The sequence below is a fragment of the Mytilus trossulus genome, chromosome 13 (assembly GCF_036588685.1).
Source record: "Mytilus trossulus isolate FHL-02 chromosome 13, PNRI_Mtr1.1.1.hap1, whole genome shotgun sequence".
Classification (NCBI taxonomy): domain Eukaryota; kingdom Metazoa; phylum Mollusca; class Bivalvia; order Mytilida; family Mytilidae; genus Mytilus; species Mytilus trossulus.
Window position 1 is genome coordinate 18039585 of NC_086385.1, and position 26008 is coordinate 18065592.

The 26008-nt window shown below is 31.3% G+C and overlaps 1 long non-coding RNA gene across 3 annotated transcripts; it reads left to right on the forward strand.

Moving 5' to 3' along the window:
- The first annotated feature begins 3735 nt into the window (after positions 1 to 3735).
- Positions 3736 to 22493, forward strand: LOC134695212 (uncharacterized). Of its 3 annotated transcripts, XR_010102735.1 has the most exons (10): positions 3736 to 3839; positions 4072 to 4200; positions 5925 to 6065; positions 7364 to 7475; positions 10367 to 10398; positions 11207 to 11650; positions 15534 to 16681; positions 17212 to 17278; positions 17622 to 17685; positions 18361 to 22493. It is a non-coding gene; the product is annotated as an uncharacterized LOC134695212 (long non-coding RNA). The 3 variants fall into 3 exon arrangements; XR_010102736.1 differs by lacking the exon at positions 10367 to 10398; XR_010102734.1 differs by having other exon boundaries at positions 7364 to 11650.
- Positions 22494 to 26008: the final 3515 nt, after the last annotated feature.

Sequence of the window (26008 nt, forward strand, 5' to 3'; positions counted from 1 at the left end):
TACCAGAGGGACATTCAAACTAATAAGTCAAAAATAAACTGACAACGCCATGGCTACAAAAAAAAACCCAGACAAATAGACAAACAATAGTACACAAAGCACAACATAGAAAACTGAAAAATTGAAGACTTGAGAAACACGAACGCCGCCAAAAACCGGAGTGATCCTATGTGCTCCGGAAGGGTAAGCACCTGCATATACATCAATCAACTTTAACCAAATAGAATGATCATAATCAATACGTCTCGCACAGGTCTATACTGAAACATTTATAGCTAAGCTAAATTTGGATGGTACTTATAATATTGATTAATAAACAATGAATTTCCCTCAAATGTAGGAGCTTTTATAAGCTCCCGCAGGAAGCTATTTTGGTAGAATTGTCGATTTGTGCCATTGTGCTTATAGTAAGATGATTTCTTCGATTAGAAGTAGAAATCTAACTTCCGGTTTTGTGTTAAGACACAGAAGTATTAATATAAGTTTGTTCGTTCGTCCTAAATGGTCCGTCTTCTCGTCACTTGATCCGTTCACAGCTGTCTTATCGGAATTTTTTTTAACAATCAAAAGTCTCGTGGTTCAGAATGGGGCCCGTTCAGAATTGATAGTAAAAAAGATCCGATTAAAAACGTCGAATGAAGACGATATATATCTACGAAGGTTTATTTAATAGGACTAGAGGATTCGGAACGTCGAATATACCTATAGCTGTAAATGTTTTTGAAATATAAAATGTACCCTGTGTTTAATAAGCATCTTTCTTTATTTAACGCTTCAACTAATTGGCGAATGTGGTGTAATTAAGCGACTTTCTCTTCCAAAACAAGTCGATCTTTATTGTATACGGTCTTTCTTAGGGGCTAAGAAGTCCATATCGGGATACACCAACGACCTGAAAGTGGACATGAAATGACCTGGGCCCGTATATGTGTCGATATATTAAAACTAAAATAACTTTTTAATTCTTTAATGGATTTCCTAAAAATTTTAGTTTAATGAAGGGACCATTTTCAGGTCTGTAGTGTAACCTATTTATATCATATCCGGTGTGATATATCGGACTATCGAACCGTCGGACTATCGAACCGTCGGACCATCGAGCTGTCGGACCATCGAACCGTCGGACTATTGAGCTGTCGGACTATCACTACGGCCCCATGTTTATTTAAGATTCATGCAAGCCTCTTTCGTAATCCCAACTGTAAGCAACGACCCAGGCCGTGTGAAAATAAACACAATCATTTTGTCATTCACTTATCGTCACATAAATAACGACACATGCATAGCCTATATTATCATGTTTTGTTTAAGATTTAACGACACAGGCCCTAAGAAAAACAAGAATGTGTCCATAGTATACAGATGCCACATCCGATCGGCACTATCATTTGCTATGTTTTGACCGTGAAATGGGGTAAAATCTCTAATTTGGCATTAACATTAGAAAGATCATATTATCATAGGGAACATATTTACTAAGTTTCGAGTTGGTTGAACTTCAAATTCATCAAAAACTACCTCGACAAAAATTTTAACCTGAACCGGGACAGACGGACGGAAGAACAAACTAGAAAAAATAATTCCCATAAATGGGGCAGGAAAATTTATTGTTGAGAGTAAAAACTTTAACCTGAAGCCGGACAGAAGGACGGACTAACAAACGAACGGAGGAACAGACTAGAAAACATAATTCCCATAGATGGGGCATACAAATTAATTTATTGTTGAAAGTGAAAGTAGTGATTTGGCCAAAATGAAAGTAGGGTAGAGATTAGCGGGAGACAAGACTTATTTGGAACGTCCGGATCTGGTGCTTTTAAGCTCGGGATTTCGGAACTGATTTTTACGGGATGCGGGAATATTTTTTTTTATTTCGGGATGTCGGGATATGAATTTCGTTAAAATACGCACCTCGGGATTTCATGTTTTTAAGCCCGGGATTTCAGAATCAGGCCCCCTCAGATCATCCCTCAAATGAGCGTTAGTCATTTATACGAGATTCAAATCCTACCATTGGCATGTTAATAGGGCTTGCAAACGGAAAAGCACTGATGTATTGTTCTACAAGCACATTTTATTATCTAATAATGGTATATAACTTGAGCAGTTTCATTTGTTTCAAGTTTGAAGTGGTGCAAATTTTTAATTTAATTTGACTTTTACCAAACAATGCATTGTACCAAAGAGGAAGAATAATTGTAGCATAAGGCCAGAAACACAAAAAAGTAATCGAATTTAACAGAAAGGAAACACATAACGGAGGGTTTTTTGATACCTTATATGAAATTCTCCAGTCAAAATATCTTTTACAAAAAATCATCCTACAACAGTTTACAAGCTTTATATGCCCGCGATTTCGCGGGTGTGTTCTAGTCTAAAAAAACAAAGCAAGCAAGCTAACAAACCTTTAAACTACACGCATAAGAAAAATAGCTGAATCTACTCTTGTATTCAGATTTTTGACCCTGTTTTAAATTGGACCACATTGGGGTGTACAGTGTCATGAAAAATTACATTGTTCAAGTTCTTTTTTTTTCATCCGCATTTTACTATAGGTCAACATAAGGGACCAAAGGGTCCAAAATTAACTTTGTACATATTGTAATAAAGTAAAACGTTTTTATTTATTAAACTGAGTAACCCAATTATCAGTGTTTAGGTATGTATTCATGTAAATGCTTTTACACAATATATCATGCTTACAAGGGGTATTTGCCAAAAATACCGGTTGAGAGGTACAAATTTCCAGAGCCGATAGGCGAGGAAAATTTGATTACCTCGAAACCGGTATTTTTGGCAAATACCCCTTGTAAGCATGATATAATTGTTTAATTCCACCGAATGTTCCACCTTAGTGAGTTTATTATAATTAGGTATCATATGGAATTTCTACTTGAATGTATATTGGTTGTATACACTGCAGCTGTGCTATTTGCGTAGTCAAATTGCATTGACCGTATAATCATTTCTTATCATATTTTTATGTATAGTCACTAGCTGACCTTTTTCATGATAATATGCTGATTCTCGGCTGACTACTACACTTAGTTCATCAATTTGAGTGAAACGTAATACTAGTGGATTCCAGTTTTATGTGACCGGTTGACAATTCATTTTCGTTGAGTTTTATTTATGACGTCATTAAAAGTACAGGTTCGCGGAAATTTTACGTCATTCAATGATGATGCTTTTTATCCTACAATATTTCATCTGGCACCGTATATTTAGAATGACCATGAATTTGTCATATTAGAATAGAAATAATGCATTGGGTTATTTTTAGACGTGGTATTCCCCTTCTGCCATGGTATTTGCTAGGGTATTCCCCATCTGCCATGGTATTTGCTAGCAAATACCTCGGCACATGGAATTCCCTAATGACAAATTTCCCGGCAGAGAAAAGAAAATCTCAATAAATAGAAATTGGTAAAAAATACCATGTCTCTCATCCAATCAAAATACAGCATTATTACATGAGGTGGAATTATACACAATATAACATGCAAAATTTTCTAAAATTATTCAGGTTATTGGAGTGGTTAAATTTTACTGTCCATTTTCCCTTTAGTGGAATGCTTTATTTTCTGATCAAAATTCTGTTTCATATTTTGTGAAACACCTTGTGTAAGGTTTCATTTTTATAATTTTCCACCCAGCTAGTTACTCATGTGGTGAGTAGATTTCAAGGTTAAGATTTTTACCTGTACGTATGATCATGTGACTTACAGGTTAGGATTTAAATTCAAATTAGTTTGATCTTTACATGGACAAAGACTTGCATTATTTCTTGAAAATTTTTGAAGACATGAAAAAGTTTAAAATTTCAAGACAAGTTAAAGGTATTTAATGTAGTAATAATTATTTACTTTAGTGTATTCTGTTCTGGATTTCAAACTTTTAGTTCCAGAAAATTCCTTGAAGAAATTAAAGATTTCACAATTTTTTCATACAGAATAAGGTTGGATTGGAAACACAATGATGACTCTTAACCATTTCTTCATGTTAGTTTATTTACTTGAGAAGTAAACCATTTTTGACTTGTTTTAATATACACTAAATGTTTCTTTTCAGTTCTTGGATTCTAGGAACTTTAATATAGTCATCCAAATTGGTATTGGATAGGAAAACCAGACATTATAGCCATTATATAGATTTTCAACAATGCTAGACTCAGAGTTTATATACAGTCACAGAACAAAAGTGAGTTCCAACTAAAATAATGTCCTATCATTTCAACTAAAATCGATATATATTTTTTAAATAAATAAATTGTACTGTCAGAAGCTATTTAAAATGCCACAAAGGTCAGTAAATTTATACATTTAATGAAACAAGGAGGTCATAAACATAATCTCCTTGAGTATACTAGTATTATGATTAATTGGGACCATGATATCTATTTGGAAAGCTTATTATATGTAATTTACTTTGGTTTTATGTAGAAAAATAAAGGAAGATGTGGTTTGATTGCAAATGAGACAACTCTCCACAAGAGACCAAAATGACACACAAATTTTACCTATAGGTCCCTGTATTAGTCAATCATTTGGCAAAGTTGTCTGTGTTTATGTAACAAATGTAATTTTTGTCGAGCCTGCAACTTTTGTTGCAGAAAGCTCGACATAGGGATAGTGATCTGGCGGCGGCTACTCATTTTCATGGTTCAGTACCCACTTGAAAAAAAAGTTCAGATTTTTTGTAATGTTGAATTCTCTCTTATTATAAGTAATAGGATAATTATATTTGATATGTGCGTACCTTGTAAGGTCCTCATGTCTGTCAGACAGTTTTTACTTGACCTCGACCTCATTTCATGGATCAGTGAACAAGGTTAAGTTTTGGTGGTCAAGTCCATATCTCAGATACCATAAGCAATATGGCTTATATTTTCGGTGTATGGAAGGACTGTAAGGTGTACATGTCCAACTAGCAGGTGTCTTCTGACCTTGACCTCATTTTCATGGTTCAGTGGTTATAGTTAAGTTTTTGTGTTTTGGTGTGTTTTACTCATACTAAATGCAACAGGTCTACTATATTTGTTGTATGGAATGATTGTAAGATGTACATGTCTAGCGGGCAGATGTCATGTGACCTTGACCTCATTTTCATGGTTCAGTGGTCAAAGTTAAGTTTTTGAGTTTTTTTTTTTTTATATAATACTATATGCCATAGGTCAACTATATTTGGTGTATGGAAATATTTTATGATCTTTGTCAGTCGTGCAGGTTTTATTTGACCTTGACCTCATTTTCATTGTTCATTGCACAGTTTTTGTGTTTTGGTCTATTTTTCTTCAACTTTAAGTAATAGGTCAACTATATGTGCTGTATAGAAACATTGTTAGCTGTACATGTCTGCCTGGCATGGTTCATCTGACCTTGACCTCATTTTCAAGGTTCATTGGTCTTTGTTTAGTTATCTTGATTTTAAAAATGTTAAGTTTATGTGACAGTTGTAATAAAGCTTTATACTTAGGACTATTAACATAAAATCAATGATTAGTACAGAAGGCGAGACATTCCAGCGTGTGCACTCTTGTTCATTTTTAAAATCTTAAGGACTATGGGTAATCTGAGATCACCTCTAGTTTTTTGTGGGGTTCGTGTTGCTTATTCAGTTTTCTATGTTGTGTCATGTGTACTATTATTTGTCTGTTTGTCTTTTTTATTTTTAGCCATGGCGTTGTCAGTTTATTTTAGATTTATGAGTTTGAGTATCTTTATTCCCTCTTTTGTACACCAAAAAAAACAACAACATTACATCATTGATTAACTTCCATTTTTAAGATTTTTTTATGGTAACCAATCATAATAATGTTTTTGTGTATGATTTTTAAAATATTACAGCAAATTGATCACAGAAAAACCATTGCAGCCTAAAAAGGCATCTATATATGGAAAAGTAAATTTAATTTTGTCTTTCAGAGAATTTACAAGACTATCCACAATCTTCTCATTTTGATGAATTGTTTAACCGCAGAAACTTGAAGAATACCTTCCGAAAATCTAGGCTGTATAGTATATACAACAATATAAAAGAATGGGCCAGTTGTGTTCATCTATAAGGTATCTATTGTTTGAATATTACATTATCCATTTCACTTTTCAACATTGAAATGAAAAGTACAATATTAATTACCTTGCTTATTAAAAAGGCTTTGAAAGGCATAAACATGTTGAAATTGTGTTGCACAGCCCTATGCTTTGAACTTTGTAAAGAATAATTATAGTATAACTAATCGCCATATTTGAATATATAAAAATAAGACAACGCGTGACCGAACGACGCATGGATTAAACGAGTGCACAGCACGAGTTTAATCCATAGCGGCGTTCGGTCACAAGTTGTCTTATTTTTTATATTTAAATACGGCGATTAGTTATACTTTTTATTACATTGTCAAATTGGTTTTTTTTAATGATATAATGTAGAAAATGTAAGGAACTATATGTTTTTCCTACGCATGTTTTGTTTCGATGTTATCGACATCTTGACAACGCCTATTGTTGTATGACGTCAGAGAGTGAAATAACCACGTTTATTTCACATGTGAAATTATCGGTTTTTATATAACTGGGAAATCAATGTAATTCATTGCAACCAATGTAATAATAGTGCATATGAACTTAAGATTCCAGGATATGATTTTTGTCTCGCTTGATAGAGTAAATAAGCGAGACATAGGTATGCTGTTTTCTGCGGGGATGGCTTCAGTAATATATTAATTTGTGATAAGGTCTAGTTTATGGGGAACCACTAGTGGTAGGTTAATGATAATTGGTCTGCAGTTATATAAGTATTGGCATATCTCATTTCCATGTAGACTATTTGACCCTGACCCCTTAGTTATGGTCTATTGACTGTAATTTTTGCTTAGTTTTCATGTATTCGTTTGTGATTAGGTTAGTTCATCGGGAACCACTAGTTGTAGTTTAATAAAAATAGGTATGCAGTTGTATAAGCAATAGCATATCTCATTTCAATGGAGATTATTTCTCCCTGCCCCCTCAGTCATGGTCTATTGACTGAAACTTTTGCTTAGTTTTCAGGTTTAGTTTGAGATTATGTTTGTTTGGTATGCAGTTGTATTAGCATTGGCACATCTCATTACCATGGAGATGATCTGACCCCACCCCCTCAAATAGTTTATTGACTTTGAAATTTGTGATATTAAGAAAATCCTGTATAATAAAAACATTGCAAAAATGTCAGTAACAAATAAAATTCGATTAAAGTGAAAAATAGTAATGATTCAAGGGGATGAGTATCAAAGAAAACATATGTACATGATTACTGTCTAAGATTGAAATTTTGTAAGGAACCATGCAGAAATAAAGTTTACTCCCTTTCAAATATTTTTCAGGAACCCTAAAATTGAGCAATGACCTTGAAGAGTAAGCAACGTGTACAGTAAGATATCTATCTTTGTAGTTACCAAAGAGTGGGGGTAAGAACCTGGTCTATAATTATACATGGTAAGTTATTTTTTGTTGCTTAAAAATTACGCATATTTACACTATAAATTTTTATCTTAGATCCTCATTAGGAAAAAAGGGGATGCAGGTATACATCAATGAAGCAGCAATCCAACAAAAGTATTTTTCCATGTCTCAAATCCCACCCTTAAAAATGAATTGAAAAGTGCTCAAATTTTTAGACCTGCTGATATGAAAACTTGTGCAATGCCTAAATCAAACAATAATTATTTTTCTAAATGGCTTCAAGGTTTAGATATGCTAGTTTATATTCTTTTAAACAAAACTACCAGATGCAACTAAATATTTTTGAAAATCTATTAGATGACACCAAGAGAAAAATTCAATCCTGTTATTTTCTTTAAATACTTTATCATTGGTCTTTAACTTTGTTAATTTTTGAATTGCTCTGGTACTTTAATTTATTCAAATTTTTACAAGTGAATGGAAGTTGTTTTGATGAAAATCACCTTTTATAAATGGGAAGTAACTTTGATATCTTTTTCTTATGTGTTTTTAAATGAAGCAAAATTTCATTTTTAAAAGAAACTGAATTTCTTCTCTCAGTTGTTCCTATTGGTAATGTTTTTTTATATTCATAATTAATAACTGAAGAGTAAAATTACAGAAATTGGTTACATAACAGAGGAGGTTTAGGAGGGCAGGTGCCCCCCTTTTTCTGGAAAAAATTTGGTTGCTTACATAGGGAATCACTGAAGTTTGGCTGGAGCGGGCCCCTTCATAGGCATTAAGTGGGCCTCCACTTATGAAAATTTCTGGATTCGCCGCTGTATAACATAACCCTTTGCCTTGCTTTAATACATCAACACATTATTCTTCATTTTCCACAAAATTAAGGCCAGTGATTTTGCTAGCGCTCGTCACTTTCGTAATTTACGAAAGGGTTTTCGTATTGACGAAAGTTTTTCAAATCAATTTAAGGCAATGATGTAGGATGCCATAATCTAACAAAACACCACAGCATTGTTACCCTCATCATCACACTAACATGTCAAATGTGTATCCTACTTCATAATATCATTTGATAATGTTAATATTCAAGTTTTAAAAAAGAATTTTTATTAAAATATTTTACTCATTTCTACTCTGCAGAGACTATTTCACCAGCACTGACACTGATGCACAGAGACTTCTGACAAATAAGTACCTGTACTCAATAGAGTTTAATGCAACATTGGCGACCGGGTTTGAGGCATGGAAAGCACTCTTATCATTGATGGTAGTTTTAAGTGCTTTGATCTTTTAGATGAGATCTCACATAGAAACTTATGTTCCAATGTTTCATATAAATGTTCAGTGCTTTATAACTGTCAGACATATGATTGACTTTGACTGAAGACTTATTATTAGTGTCTGCAGAGTTTAAATGAGTTTGATCAAAACCCAGCTTATATATTCCAAGTCTTGAAAAGATTTGATTTCAATTTCCCATTAATTTAATGTTTTTACTTTTGATAGCAAGGCTGAGGGTTTATGCACTAGAGTCATCTTTTTTGGACAAAGAGGTTGTCACTGTTCCTCAACAAAAATATTAACGAACAAATTTGTAAATCTAAGCAAGAGGCACGCTGAGGAAAGACTTATCTGTTTCTTTGAAGATGAAATGGTTATAAAAAATGTTTGATTATTTTGTGTATTTTATAACCAGCTTCCACTCTTTTGTAAAGTTTGGAAAAAAAAACCATTAAAAATATTTATCCCTTAAAGGGTAACAGGATTTTTTTTTTAACATTAACGAAAATAATAAAGTAATATTAATTTGATTTAAGCAGCCACTTAAGTAAATTTTGTAAGATTGAGGTAAAAAACATGGCTGATATATTATTTTTTTCCAAGTAAAAAATTGAACCTCATTTTGGTCTGTATTGCATGCAACATTTAAATTGATCAAAAGTAGTGGATGGTTGCACATATATACAGCATGATCAGATCTTTCTTTAAAGGAAAGAAATGTCAAAATTTGATATAAAAAAGAAGCAACCACAAAAATCAGCATCCTAATTTGGTCCCTATAAAATATTATTTCACAGGCATATACTAAAATTTTTATGCTTTCATTTTTTACTAGCTTGAGAGAAATTTTCTTTGAAAGTAAAAATCTGATATTAAATCCTCCAATCAAGTAGCTTCATTTAAAATTCCACAAAACATAATGAGGCTAAATTGCATTCAAATAGTTTCACCAAGGAGTTGTAAATTTAGACTATAAACTACAAATCCTTGGTTTCACCCGGGTCCAATAGTTGGAAATATTTGACAAGTCCAATAGTTCAAAGCTTGTAATTAGAAAAATAGTGAAAATATTGTGTACATGTACTTATTTTATTTAGAAAATGATAACTGAGGTATAAGAATGTATACCTATTGACTTTGTATGAATGGAGTATAGTAAGTTTATTGTTCCTCATGATAAAACTATTGTCCTGAGGCGTAGCCGAGGGCAGTAGTTGTATCTGAGGGGACAATTAACTTAATATTCCCTCATATCCAGTCAATTAGTGTTTTATTATATTGAAAAAGACAACAGACAACAAAAGGCTGTGATAACTCAACTATCGCAATGGCAGTAACCCAACAATAACTTCATAAATATTCTGAAATGCTAAGGCTATGTATTGCACTGATGTCAACCCTAGATACAATGGGTAAAAATTACTACTCCTGGTATTTTCAAAATCCTCCATTATTGCTGCATCGGAAATCCAGCAAAATATGATGAAGCTTGCAGTCAAATAGTTTCAACGAGGTCCAATAGTTGGAAAATTTTGACTAATCCAATAGTTAAAAGCTTGTAAGTCAAAATATTGTGTACTTATTTTTATATAGAAAATGATAACTAAGGTAAAACAAATATTTATATTTCATTTCAGGGGGTAAAGTGACTTCAAAGAATTGAAATAAGGTTGGTTGATCCATTTTATTTTATGTTTTTTATGTGTAATGTTTTATATGTATTTCTATTTCATTTACAGGTAAACCACAGACATTTAATTTATAAAGTTTCTTTTTGTTGCAGATGGAGCTGGGAGGATGTTTCAGTCACAGACCTTGGATGGACTCCGTTGTAGCAGACTAGGGAGGGTAGCGCATAAGTTCTCGCAACGCTATACAATAGTAACAAGCTCATTCTACTCTGAGATTGTTAAAGGGCCTGTTTGATGGAAGTGACACCAATGTTCTCCAATTTTATTTTTGTTACAGATGGAGCTGGGAGGATGTTTCAGTCACAGACCTTGGATGGACTCCGTTGTAGCAGACTAGGGAGGGTAGCGCATAAGTTCTCGCAACGCTATACAATAGTAACAAGCTCATTCTACTCTGAGATTGTTAAAGGGCCTGTTTGATGGAAGTGACACCAATGTTCTCCAATTTTATTTTTGTTACAGATGCAGCTGGGAGGATGTTTCAGTCACAGACCTTGGATGGACTCCGTTGTAGCAGACTAGGGAGGGTAGCGCATAGTTCTCGCAACGCTATACAATAGTAACAAACTCATTCTACTCTGAGATTGTTAAAGGGCCTGTTTGATAGAAGTGACGCCAACATTCTCCAAAACTACTAATTTATAAATTTTCTTTTTATTACAGATGGGGCTAGCGGCAGATTCAGTCATAAACCTTGAATATGGCTGATTAGAGATCTGCTTCAATGGAATTGACAAAAAATTTCTAAAACATATCACTAATCTTTATTATCTGTTTTCATTACAGCGTTTATACAGAGAATATAGGTATACTGTATTTTTAATTTTTTTTGGTCCTGTTTGTAAGTTTGTCATAAAGAAGTAGTATGTGGTATTAATGTCAATGGGATATGACACACAGATGAAAAGAAGTTAAATACCTTTATAAGTATGGATGAAGAAAGACAGCCTTCCTCATAACCAAAAGAAAGGACAGACAAAAATATACAAAACAATACACAAACTAAAAAATGTTAACACCAACCTAATCAAAGACCAAGGATGAACTCAGGTGATCCAGGAAGTCGGCACCAAAAGAAATGACAGACAAAAGTATACAAAACACTAAACTCAAACAACTTAAAATGCACAACATCAAGCCAACCAGAGATGAGGGGATGAACTTAGGTGACCGAGGACAAAAGTACATCTACTGGATAGGTGTCTTACTACCAGTACAGGACAGAAGTTGGTAAGTAATTGATATGTTAACAAATCTACAAATTGATAAAGCTAAGGGTATTTTTTTGTCATTCATTCTTTCTTTAATTTTAAGTGTGACAAGATAAAGATAGCACATAATTTTCAAATATAGTTTTTAAAAATTAGTATTCTTTGTTTGTTATTTTGAAATATCTTCATGTTTGAAATTTTTGAACTTCAATTTAACTTGAAAGAAATATTCTCCAAAATTTATTAAATTGATCGACCTTTTTTCACAAAAAATATTGGTTATTTTAACAATCATGTGAGTCAGGTTGAGATAATGATGACTCAGTCTTACTCCATGAAAACACTGGTATCTTGCATTAGGAGAGGCTTTAGCAAGGAGTTACCAAAATTTGTGTTAAAGAATAAATCTTTCACTCACGGAGTCAAAAAAAAACCTCATTAATTCCAGAGTTCTGATAAGGGTGAATCAAATTCCCACGAAAAAAGTCATTATACTGAATTCCTTTTGGCTTCAAAAATAAATAACCTTGAAGTCTGTAAAAAATCCTTATGCCCCTCCATGTTAAAAATTTCACTGAGTGAAGGGGAGGTAACTCAGATGAAATTAATTTACAAATTTGAAAGAACTACGAGATCCAATTGACCTGTACATTTGTAAAGTAAGACCAATGGACCATATCCCTAGCCAGGGGGGTCAATGAGTCAAAATACCCCCCCCCCCCCCCCCTTTTGGAAATTCCTGGCTAAGGGCCTGGGGACCATGCTGAAAGAAGTAATTTAGGTATATTATTTTTCATTAGTGAAGTTGAGTGTGTACAATGTGTGGTTACACCAAAGTTAAAATTACTTTAATTTTTGAATTAGTTATTTTTATATGAAACAGTTTCTTTAATATTTGTTATAAATATTCACCGTTAAAATTTCTAATATTTTTGAAGGATAATGATGAGTGTGAAAGTTTTCATATTATTTATTACAACAAATAATTATTTGATCCATGAAAGCCAAGTACGTGTACTCAAAACATGTCTAATTATCTTTTCTTCATGAATGCAGTAAAAGATTTGTCCATAATTTTCAATAGTTAAATTATGCATCTATTAATGTGCAACAACATATAAAGCAAAATATAGAAGTTGGAGATTAACCCAGGGTAAAGCACCTACTTTATATTTGGGGTGTTAATTTAATATTAAAAGTTTTCAATACAGAGATGATGATAGTTGCAATAACTTGAGATGAGGTTTAACCTGGTTAAGATTATTTTCTCTATATTTTCACCACTACAAACTGTCATTTGATCCAACAATTAAAATGTTTTTTTTAACATTGTCTTAAAGGTTTATCAGTACTTTTTTGTGGTGAAAAAAAAGTAAACTCACAAAAAAAAAAACTGAACGCTGAGGGAAAGTCAAAACGGGAAGTCCCTAATCAAATGGCAAAATCAAAAGATAATGGGTTTTAAAGTAAATGCATTTTTGTTTTGTCCTCGTTTAAAAAAAAAGAATGTCATTTAAATTAAAATTTCAGATTTATAAAGAAATAACTTTCCTAAGACATTTAAATTAAAATTTATGATTTATAGTAAAATAATAATTTTCTTAAAACTTTTACATTTTCAATGCATTGTAGTAATGTCAGATTATAGAATTACATAGTACTTGAAATTGATTTAAACTCACAGTCTAGTACATGCAAAGTTCAGAAGCAAAACATTTTTATCTTCAGAGTTTTGGCGTAGACTTAACAAATATCAAATGATCATTTCAGAAATACATTATGCTGGGAGCGCTGCGTGTCTTTACTAACATATAACAAAGTTGCTTATTGGTGTTTTAGGAGTATGGTTGGTTATGTCTTCTGTTTGTTTCAGTTGTTCTTTGGATTGTTCTTTGGTTTTGAGGTATTTAGGATGGTGTGTTTACTATTCAACGGAATCTATATATGTAATTCTGAAATGAAAAATATTTGATATTTCTAGTCATAAAAAAAAAATTTAATGTTTGAGAATAAAGCTGATTGAACTTTGCATCTGTACAATTTTCATACCTTCTTTAATTTCTGATTTTCAAAATTTAGAAAAAATGAATATCTTCAATCAAAATCTAAATTGTATTTGACATACTATGATGTATTGGAAATGGAAAACTAGAATAACATATTCTCGTAAATTAATGGGAAATGATCCCAAAAGTTTTTTTAAATAAACTTAATCTTCTTCAAAAAAAATTCTGGCTATCTTCATCTTAAACTTTAAAGCACTGATTGCTATCAAGATAATAAAGAAGTAAAAGTACATTTTTATAACAGCCAAGCCATAACGAAAATTTCGGCCATACAAAAAAGAATTTGGAAGTTTAATCAACACTTATTATAGAGCTATAAACATAATCGCAGGGGTAGTTAATTCTGAAAAAAAGGAAAGCTTGGACAAGTCTTAATATTTTGTGAACAATAATAAATTTCTATGATATATAGATTATTATCATAATTTTACTGAATTACTGATAATTTCCTTTCTCAGCTTAGTAGAAAGATATGGAAAGTATCTCTAGAAACTAAGGCTGCACTTGCCATTGTCAATGTAAATTTCAAAGTCATCATAAGCAAAATAGCAATAAACATTATCATGGGTCATCTCAACTTGATAGTTTTTCTCTCTTTTGCGGTACCAGCTCAAGGGAGATAATCAATCCTGTGAGATGACCAACAAAATTTATGATGATTTCCAATATCCTAAAAATCTTTATTTTGAGTTATCTGAAAGTATCATCATCTCAAAGTGAAGAGTCATTTCCTATATCTTACAGTAGTTAATTCCCTTTACTTCAAGCTTCTCAGCCTTGGGTTAATTTTCATCTCTCACCTTCAACACTTAGTTTTCATCCACAGATTCCAGATATTTAGTGATAACGTCATTATTATGAGACCATAATTGACAACTTGTATCAATGTTTTAATTTTACTTGTTAGTCCCGTTTAACAATTGCTCATCGTAATTTGTAAAATTAAATTGTCTGAGCATTTCTTTGTCCAGACCAAGAGTAATAGTGAGAGCTTTACTCCTAACTGGGATCCAACTTGCCTCATTAGTTCAAAAGAGTTTTCCATTAGTCCATAATTGTTGAAATCTATACTTTATTGTAGTTTTAACATGGGTTACGGCATTATATATGTGATTATTTTTGCCTAAGTGACAGCATACAATCATTTCTGTTAACCAAGCAGTTTTAGATTTATATAAGACCCTGTTTCAGACTTTGGGTATTTAATCACTAAAAAAGTTAAAGATAACCAGAATTTTTTAGATTTAACTGGTAATCTGTTTTCTTTCCCAATAGCGAAAAAGAGCTGATTCCTGTCTGTAATTTGGTTGCTTCTGGTTCTTATCCATTTAAGGAACCACAGGGGCAGATCCAGCCATTAAAAAAAGGGAGGGGTCCAACTATAAATCCCAATTCAAATGCATTTAAGGAAGCATTGATTCCAGATAGTGCATTTACCTTGCCTCAGTCCATTATTGTCAAGATATCAGTGATTTTCTTTTTTTCTGACAAAAGCCATTGGAAGTAATCTTACATAAAACAAATTTTGATACAATGTATAACCTATCAAAATTGCTCTCATAAATAATCTGGGAACAAATTTTTTTACTTTTTCAATTGTAAATTTTGCTACTATTTTTCTTTCAAGTACAATGTATAAGTAAAGTAAAAAGTAAAAATATATTTTATAGAAGTATTACATGCCATTTGAGTTTTGAAATTAATTTGAATTATAAAGTATTGAAATAAAGTGTCATTATAAAGAATCAGTATTTATATATCCTCTTAATATTTCTTTTTGAACATGCTTGATACATGTAATATAATTTTCCATCACATTATTTTTGTTCATTTCAGCTTTTTTACTTGTACCACTGAAACTTCACAGAATAATTGTGTACATTTTGAAGTTGTGTACCTGCTTATATGGAATTGTTTGAGGAATTTCCCCCCATTTTTCTGTTAATTCTGATCTTGAAAATTGTTTTCCAAAATTTTCAAAGATGGTACTAATTTTGTGTAATCATTAACTGCTGCAGTTTTCAATCTCAATATTTGTAACTTCACACAATGATTGTACAAATATTTAGCAACTTCATTTTTTTCCTGACTTGGGAACTAAGTAATTTTTCTTCAAAGGTAAAAAAACCCATATCTTTTTGAATTCACAGAGAGTTTGCAAATCTATGAAGGCTTTTACAAATTTTGGGACTAAATATGACTACTATGAACATGAGTAGTAAACCTTAAAATTGAGATGTTTTTTATTAAACAATTCTTCAAAATATTATATAAATGTTGATTTAATGTGTTTATTATACTTTTACTACACTGTAAATTTTTTTCTACATTTGTATAAATATTACTACACTGTACTTTTTTTCTTACATTTGTATAAATATTACTACACTGTACTTTTTTTCTTACATTTTTATAAATATTACTACACTGTACTTTTTTTTTCTTACATTTGTATAAATATTACTACACTGTATTTTTTTCTTTCTTACAAAAAGTCATCTGTATAAATATTTTCATATCAGATGTCTGATAACTTATATAAAATCTTTTATCTAGAGCTCTGTAAATAAAAAAAATGTAAACATAGTTCTAGAATATACTTTTAATGAGTGGAAGAAATTGTGGTGTACAGAATACATTTTTTAAATTATCAAAATACCCCTTTACCTGTTCAAAATCATGTCTGGTGTAATTTTTACAGTACTTTTTAAATGAATTAATAAATTATTAGTATTTTAAATTGAGAATTTCTTCAGTTTCCATGATTGTAAAAATAATGTGAGATGCTTTGGAACATTCTGATGACTAATAATGATGTACAATGGAAAGGACGTTTCATTACTTAGATAAAATGAATTCAGTGGACTGATTAGCATAAAAAAGTATGATGGAAAACCTTTGAAGGCAGTCTGGATAGCAGCTCTCAGGAAGATGGTCAAATAAATCTTCAACCAAGTCTGAGGCTTTACCAAGAAATTAAGAAGGTAAGTTTATTTAAGCCAAATATTTGTATACATTTTCTAGTAACATTTGACAAGAAGTGCATATTAAGACAACACGCCAGCTCTGATCTTCTGCATTGATGTATTAATTTTAACAAGTTTTATAATTTGAATTGCCATTTTCTTGAACAAGATTTTCGATCAATATTTAAAATTTCTAGGGGAGAGAAGAACAATTAACAGCAAGATTTGATCATTCAATGGATAATTAACTGTTTAATTTGCACATCACTTTTGTGAAGTTAAATTCCAAACAAAAAACTATGACTTGTTTTATTTTTTTTATGTCAAGTTATCTGCTTTATTCATAGAGAACAATGACATTTTGTATTTATCTGGGTTACTAACAAATTATTGATTTAATTAGCAATGTTGCTATAAAACATCAGCTTTTTTCATTTTCCACTGCTAGGCGAGACATCTCTGTCAACAGTTTATCTTACAAGGTTGTGTTGATAGTACTTTTTTGTACATTTTGTAAGAAATCATAAATTCTTTTTAATTCTTTTTAGGTTCTTCTGTGATATGTTTTCATTGTGTGGGAATAAGACTTGGTGGTCTAATACAACTAATACAAAGGTATGTACCAGTATAATGTTAGTCCTGTTTTGAAAAAAAAAAGTATTATAAAATTTAAATGTGCTCTAAGCGTGAAGGTTTGTAGGAGTTTGGTAAGAATCTTTCCTTCTTTAATTGCCTTTAAAGGAGTTAATTTTATTATCTGATAGTTTGTTGGGATGCTGGTTTGCTGTTCTCAACTTCTATTACATAGTTATAGACTTTTATTTAATTTTTCATTGGACATTTAGCAACCAACACTCAAATGAATCATCATTCAAAATATGGAATGAACATACAGTATACCAAAAATTATCCTTTTAAACAATCTTGAATGACTTAATTATGTTATTTAATTTTTCAGGTTAGCATCACAGCTTGTCTGTAAGGATTGAAGCTGGGAGTGGGCATTGGAGCTGACTTTTATGGTAAGAACCAATACAAATATAAGAAAGTGTAAAATAAGAAATATGTTAGACATATATCATTGACTTGTTTTTCATCCTTTTCTGCTAATATTAAAATTTCAGCAAATCACTGTAAGGGGCTCACAGGTCTAAATCAACTTTTATTTCTAATATAGGATTTTGCAATTGTATTCTATGATTAAACTTTATCTTGTACCTAAATATCGAAATAAAAAAAGAACTTAATTACAGACATTGCTTAAATTTTACAATTACTTACTTTATGTACAGCTTGTTTGAAAAAAATGATAAAACATATAGGTCTCTGTTGAGTTAAAAGAGCTATTTCAATTTAAACATTTAAAAAAAATGACATTTTTGCACCAAAGGGAGATAATTTGGAGCTTTTTCCATTTTTAAAGTCATCTGTGGCCAAAGAAAATCGATTTGTTTGGGTGATTTTTGTACCAAATTATAAAGTAATAACTAAAAGTGTAATAAATAAAAAAAATAATGAAAAAACAAATGTTTAATTTTTTGCTGAATATTTTATACCTGCAAGCCTCCTTAAATAAAGTAAGAGAAATGTTTAATGAATCATGATTTTAATGACCAGTTATTTATTATAAAATAATTTTGCATTTGATATTGTTTCAATTCTAACCATAATGTTTAATTCTGTTTTTTCTTTTTTAGGTAACTGTGGCTGCAAAAAAGGGCTATGAGATTTTACTGTAACAGTAGAGAGTGTCATTCAGACTATTATTGTGTATGTTTGAGAAAATGTTTATAATTTTTACCATATAAAGAAAAATAATATGTACAGGTTCTCCATTTTCAACAAGATTGGAAGAAGTTGGTTAATAGGTCTTTGCAATTTAAAAAAAATCTATTTTTTGTTCATACTCATATCTAGGCAAACCACTTCCAGTAGTTTAAGAATGGAGAATCTAAAAAAAAAAGAAAAAGAAAAAAAATGTTCAATTATTGAAAGGTTTTTGTTCAGCCTTTGGCTTTAGTCGAAAATGAGAGAGAGACATAAGGATCCTACATTCTGTTATTTGCTTGGTCTGACGGCCTCCACATATGAGGGGGAATAGGAGGGGTCCTGATCCTGAAATCCAGGGCTTAAAAACACGAAATCCTGAGATCCCGAAATTGGAAGAAAAAAAAATCCCAGATCCCGAAAGGGTCAATCCTGAAATCCCAAGCTTAAAAACACCAGATCCTGGAGTCCCAATAAAGATCCTATCCCCCCTCACATATATTCAGTAACTTACTTGCATAAGCTGAACTTAGTTTTTGGTCAAGGTAGTTTTTAATGAAGCTGAAGTCAAATCAACCTGAAACTTAGTACACTTGTTGCTTATAATATGACCTTTCTAATTTTAAAGCCAAATTAGACGTTTGACCCCAATTTCACTGTCTACTGAACATAGGAAATGAAAGTGGGGGTTTCAGGTTAAAGTTTTTTTTAGTCAAGGTAGTTTTTGATGAAATTGAAGTCCAATCAACTTGAAACTTAGTACACATGTTCCCTATAGTATAATCTTTCTAATTTTAATGCCAAATTAGATTTTTACCCAATTTCATGGTTCATGGAACATAGAGAATGATAGCGCGGGTGGGGCATTTGTGTACTTTGGACACATTCTTGTTCTGGTGTGATTTGAACAGTCCCTCTCTCCCCTGGACAACCAATCGTTTATTGCTTAAATTATTCATATGAATTTACATTAAAAGGTTAAAAAAAATGATATTGGTTAATACTCTATGCAGAGTGTGTGATATATTTTTTTGTTTCGTCAGGTCTTTTAAGGCATTCTTTTTCAATTTTCAGATCCCACAAAAATATAAGCTAAAGGAACCTGCAAAATAAGATTTTTCTTTGTTTAATTTGTAATGATATGTTTAAGAGGAAAATGTTTGTATTTGCCCATCTTTGTCTTCCATCCAAAACTACAATTACATATAGTAATCTGTAAGGTGGATCCAGGGATTATGTATGCAAGAGTAGGGTTTCAATAAAACACAGAGTTAAATGTTTTATAAGAACAAGACTTTATGGATTGCTACAGTGATTTAATAAGAACTTTTAGGAATTTTGGTCCTCAATGCTCTTCAACTTCGTACTTTATTTGGCATTTCTAACTTTTTGGGAAATCGAGCGTCACTGATGTCAGCGTTGTAGACGAAACGCGTGTCTGGTGTATATGCTAAATTTGGTCCTGGTATCTGTGATGAGTTTATTTAATAAGATATATTTTGGTTCCTATGGCACCTTTATCAGGATTGAAACTACAAGATAGTACAAAATCCTGTAGTGATAATTTATATTTCACAATGTCACCATCAGGATACATTATGAATAGGGTGTGAAGGTAGATGTGAAAATTAACTGGTTCAAGAATGTTAAATAAAATGTTTTTGTAAATTTGGACGACATTTGACTTGCAATTATGTACTATTTTCTACACTGGATGTAGTACAGACTTGCTTAACGTACCATTTCAACACTGAAAGAAGTACGTTTGTCTGAGCGAAGCCAATTGGAAGCATGTACCTCTTAGTGAAGCTAATTGGGAGTACATACCCTCTGTCTTGTTGCGAAGCTGATTGGAAGCAGCTCATATACACCTCTGTCTGCTTAACCTAATTAGAAGCAGTACCCTTGGCTAAGGGGTCCCAATTAGAGGCAGTAACTCTGAGCGAAGCCAATTGGAAGCATGTACCTCTGCAAAATTTGATCAAATAATATTCAACAAATTTTATTTAACATTCTTTTAAAGTTTACTTTCATATCTTCTTTTATTTTTTTATTTATTATTATTCCCCCTGTTGACATTAATTATTAAGTGCAAATTATCACTTCACCATTTTGTACTCTTTTGTCACTAAGTTTTTATTCTGATCAAAGTGCTGTAGAAATTAAAACAAGCCAATATAGTTTAATTACTCCAACAATCCCTGAAGTATTATTATAAGAATTATCATAAATGAATCTTTTATAGACCATTGAAATAAAAATAAATACTTTGCATTTTGCTGGTTATTTATTTCACTTTGTGTCAAGCCTTCGAATGTAGTTGAAAAAACAAGAAATAGCAATTCTTCATCCTTTTGGCTGCTGCGGCGGTGATAAATATTCACTCTGTAGTTTTAAGTTTTTGAAATTTTAATTATATTCTTAAACTATCCTGGATTTTTACAAAACTTGGACAGAAGCTTGTTTATGATCATAAGATAATAGAAGTAAATTTTGTAATTTAAAAAAAAAAATATTTTTACTTATAACTGGACTTTCTGCCAGGAAACAATATATTCACTCTGTGGTTAAAGTTTTTCAATTTTTTTAATAGCTTTCTTAAACTATCCTGGGTTTGTACCAAACTTGGACTGAACCTTGTTTATGATCAAGAGATAATAATACGTATCTAGCAGGAAAATGTGTACCTGTTTATCTGTATTTTACTTATAAATGGACTTCGTTTTATTTCCAGTTAATATTATTTAGTCTGCAAACATTTATCAAACTCAAAAGATCCAGAACTTTTCACAAAGGGGGGGAGGGACTCTCTAGTCATGCTTCAATGATTCCCTATATAATCAACCAATTTTTTCAAGGGAAAAGGGGAGGGGCTGGATTCCCCTTAGGTGGATTTCTACCAAACTTGGACAGAAGTTTCTTACAATCAAAAGATAGTATGGAGAGAAGGAATATTTTATTGATATTTTCCCTCTTTTTTGTTGAGGCTGAGATTAACAGTTGGCTAGACAGAACCTTTACAAACTTCATTTTAGCAAATTGTAATATATTTTTCACCTTTGTCATGTTTAGCTGAGTTCATAAAAAAGGATATATTTTTTTTAAGAATATTTTACAAGGAGCATAGTTGAAGAATATCTTGATGAAAGTAGATTGATTGACTTTTTGGTATTTAACCTTATTTGAGAATGATTTGCTATATTTTGGCTGCCAGTTTTTATTTGTGGAAACAGCCTGGTAAAAACATTCCCTTTAACAGAGAAACTGGCAACTCTTGTCAATTAAGATTGATGTTAAACACACCTACCATGTCAGGGGCAGATCCAGGCATTTTATAGGGGGGGGGGGGGGTCCCAACTAAGGACAAAGGGGAGTTCTAACTATATGTCCCCATTCAAATGCATTGATAGGCCAAAAGAGGAGGGATTTCAACCCCCAGAACCCCCTGGTGGATCCTCCAACGAATGTGAGGGTACAGAGAATTAACAGACTAGTGAAACAGTAGTTGAACTACTTTGACCGTTCAGCCACCATTACTCCATCTGCACTAAAAATGTTATTGAAATATATATGTTGAATATTTGTAATTTACTTTTTTTTTTTTTTTTGATTACCAGTACACTATTTTTGTTTTTTTTTGTTATGTAAAACAAAGATTTGGAGTTCTAACAGGGTGAAATTTATGTCAAAGGGAGGTAATTTATTGTACTGTGTTTAACTTCAAATACTTGAAATTCCCTCAATGTTAGATTTTTATTTATGGGAATACTCACGTTTATGCATATATTTTTTACATATCAGATGTTTTATTGATATAGAAATTTAGGTTAGGAAAAATTATGTATCACTTAAAATAATTACATGATTTTTTTTTAAAAGTTTATTAATTGAAAGTACATCTGATACTTTTATGTATGTTATGTTATTTTCTAAAACCAAATGGACACAACATAGATTGACAATAAGATATTGAGAAGAACCACCTTATCAGCCAGGATAGCAGCTCTTACGAAGATGGTCAATCAAATCTTCAACCAAGTCTGAGGCTTTACCAAGAAAATAGAAAAGGCAAGTCTATTTTAGCCAGATCTTTTAAGATAACAGACCCTTCTGAAATACTGCTTTTAAAACATCATTGATGAATTAATTTACTATTTTAGTATTTAAAGATACAGAACATGAACAAGATTTACTATTAAAATATCAATAGTAAATCCTTGAAATAGTCAGTAAACTTCAAGAAAAGACCAGTACAATTTAAACACAATTTTGCATTTAATGGGAGATTACTGTAAAATATTCAGAATTTTTTTTATGCAGTTAAATTTAAATGTAAGTTTTTTTTAAACTTTTCTATCTTTTCTATTGATTTAGAAAAAATGATTTATAACAATTGTCTACCCGTTTTAAGAAATCTGAACAATATTTTGTAAATTATAGGTTACAGATAAATTAATTTACAAAATGTATAATGTGTTGATTATAAATTCTTTTTAGGTTCTTCTGTGATATGTTTTCATGGTGTGGGAATAAGACTTGGTGGTCTAATACAGCTAATACAAAGGTATGTACCAGTATGTTAGTATATAAAAAAGATCTGTTATGACTGCCAATGAGACAACTGTCCAAAAGAGACCAAAATGACAGACATTAAAAACTATAGGTCACCTGACATTCTTCAACAATGAGCAAAGCCCATACCGCATAATCACCTATAAAAGGCCCTGATAAGACAATGTAAAACAATTCAAACGAAAAAACTAACAACCTTATTTATTTTAAAAAAAATGAAAGAAAAACAAATATGTAACACATAAACAAACAACAACCACTGAATAGCAGGCTCCTAACTTGGGACAGGCACACAAAAAACCCTAGTCCTGTTTAATGGGAAAACAAGATTTGAACACTTAAGGTGGCTGGTGGAAACAAAAATTTTAGCAAAAAATTAAACCTTTAGTTTTTCATTACAAATTTTATTTATTACACTATTAGTTGTTACTTTATGATATGGTACAAAAAACAACCCCAAAAAATGATTTGGTTTGGCCCCAGATGGCTTTAAAAATTGAAAAAGCTCCAATTTATCTCCCTTTGGTGCAAAAATGCCATTTTTTTACCTAAAATTTGAAATATCTTTTCCAACTCATCGGTGACCTATATTTTTTATTATTATTTTCAAATAAGCTGTACATAAACTAAATAATTGTAAAATTTAAGCAATTTCTTATATTAGGTTATTTTTTTATTTTGATATTTCCTCTTTTTCTCCTATTAGTTCAACAGAAAAAAAGGACAGTAACAAAAATGTATGCTTCTTCGAGAGGCAGATTTTAGCTTAAATGAACGGTGACCCCATTTTTTTTTTCATTTTTCTTTAAGTATATGATAATGTGCATTTTAGAAAAAATATAGCAAAATCCTATATTAGGAAAAAAAAATCATTTATACCCAGGAGCCCCCTTAAAAGATGTTTTACAGGAATCTACTCTTATTACTATAACAGTTAAACCAAAAAAGAGTAAAGTTAAGGATCTGAATTGTTTACATAAAATCGTGTTGGCTTGTTGGCCTGCTGTCATCCATGTGTTCATGACATATATGTATATAACATTTTAAGACGATTTCTATTTAATGATTTGCCACTGGACCTAAAATAAAGCAACCAACAACCAATCATTCAATCTTTTCAATATACATACATATTACCAACAAAGAACCTTTTAAAAAGTTTTTAATGAATTATTTTATTTTTCAGGTTAGCATCACAGCTTGTCTGTAAGGATTGAAGCTGGGAGTGGGCATTGGAGACGACTTTTATGGTACGGATCAATACATAGATTTATGCGCTTTTCATCCAAGAGCAATATAAAGCCCAATATTTTTGTCGGGCAAAGATGTAAATCTTGCATATATATTAATGTCAAATGTATAATGTATATTCTTGGGATTTCAGTTTTTTTGTTATCTTCAGTTGTCCCCATATATATGAAAACATATAAGTGTGGTATGTATGCCAATGAGACATCTATTGACCAGATACCAAATGATGTGGATGCAACTAAATGTCACCCTATGCCTTCAACAATGAGCAAAACCTATATTGTATAGTTCGTTTAAAAAGTTCACCACGACAAAATGTTTATTCAATCAAGTATGTTCATAGCCTGTTATACTTTAAAACAATGTTACAATGATAAAATTTATGTCAACAAATCACTTTATAACAAAAGAAAAAGAAATGTTCTATACATTATAATTGTTTTGCATTAAATATTATTTCAATGTTTATGAGTAATATATATTTCTTTTTCAGATAACTGTGGCTGCATAAGATGGTAGTGTTATATAACTGCAACAGCAAAGAATGTAATTCAGACTATTTTTGTGTATGATAAAAAAAAAATTATAATTTAAAAAAAAAAAAAAAAAAATTGTAAAGATTCTCCATTTTCAACACTATTGGAAGTTGAAGGTTTACTTATGTATTTGGCATTACAAAAATTTCTATTTTCCATTTATACTCATGTCTAGTCAAAACATTTCCAGCAGGAATGGAGAATCTAAAAAAGAAAAAAAAAAAAAAGAAAGAAAGAAAAGAAAAAAAATGTTCAATTATTGAAATGGTTTTTTTTGCAAATTTTAATGTATATATAGTTTTGCCATATTTTTGTTATTTTAGGATTTGAGATACTTTCAAATTTTATAAATTACTTTGTACATGTAGTTGATGCAATCAAATCTGCCGATGCAAATATTCTCACTAAATTTCATAGCAAAATTTTTACTGATTTGGGTTTTTTTTGGCAAAAAGTTTCAAAATACCTTACCATAGCAAATGCCTCTCTAGTGTACACTTAGACGTCAAAATTTTACAGGAACCTGTGTGATATCCAGTAATGGCGGACAAATAGGGATAAGGTGTATGGTCTGCACTTCATGTATCCCCTTACAACCTTTTTTTTTCATGTTAATTTTAATATCTTTAAGATATGTGACAAGGGTGCGCTAATGCAGAGGAATTTATGAAGTTAATAAGTTAGAAATATATTTTTTGCATTTTTTTGTCATTTTAGCTGATTTTTGTTTGTAACCAAGGTGTTATTTTGAAAGAATAATTTTACAAAAGGTATTATTTGAAGAACATCTTGTTGAAATTGGATTGGTTGTTTTTTTGGTGATAAACACCCTTTTAACATAACTTTTAGTATTATTTTGGCTGTAAATTTGTATTTGTGGAGACAGCCAAAGTACACGTTGTAGACGAATGAGCAAACAGATGATATATACTTGCTTTCTATCAGTGGGGGATCCAGAACTTTTCATAAGGGGGGGGGCACTGACTGACCTAAGGGGGGTCGCTCTAGTCATGCTTCAGGTGACCTATAATTGTTAATGTCTGTGTAATTTTGGTCTCTTGTGGACAGTTGTCTCATTGGCAATCATACCACATCTTCTTTTTTATATTGTTAAATAACTGTACTACTTTGATATAAAGAATTGGCTTTGATTAGAAATTGGGAGGAATTATAAAGAAACTTTATATAATATAAGAGCTTGGGGTGGTTAATGTTGAAT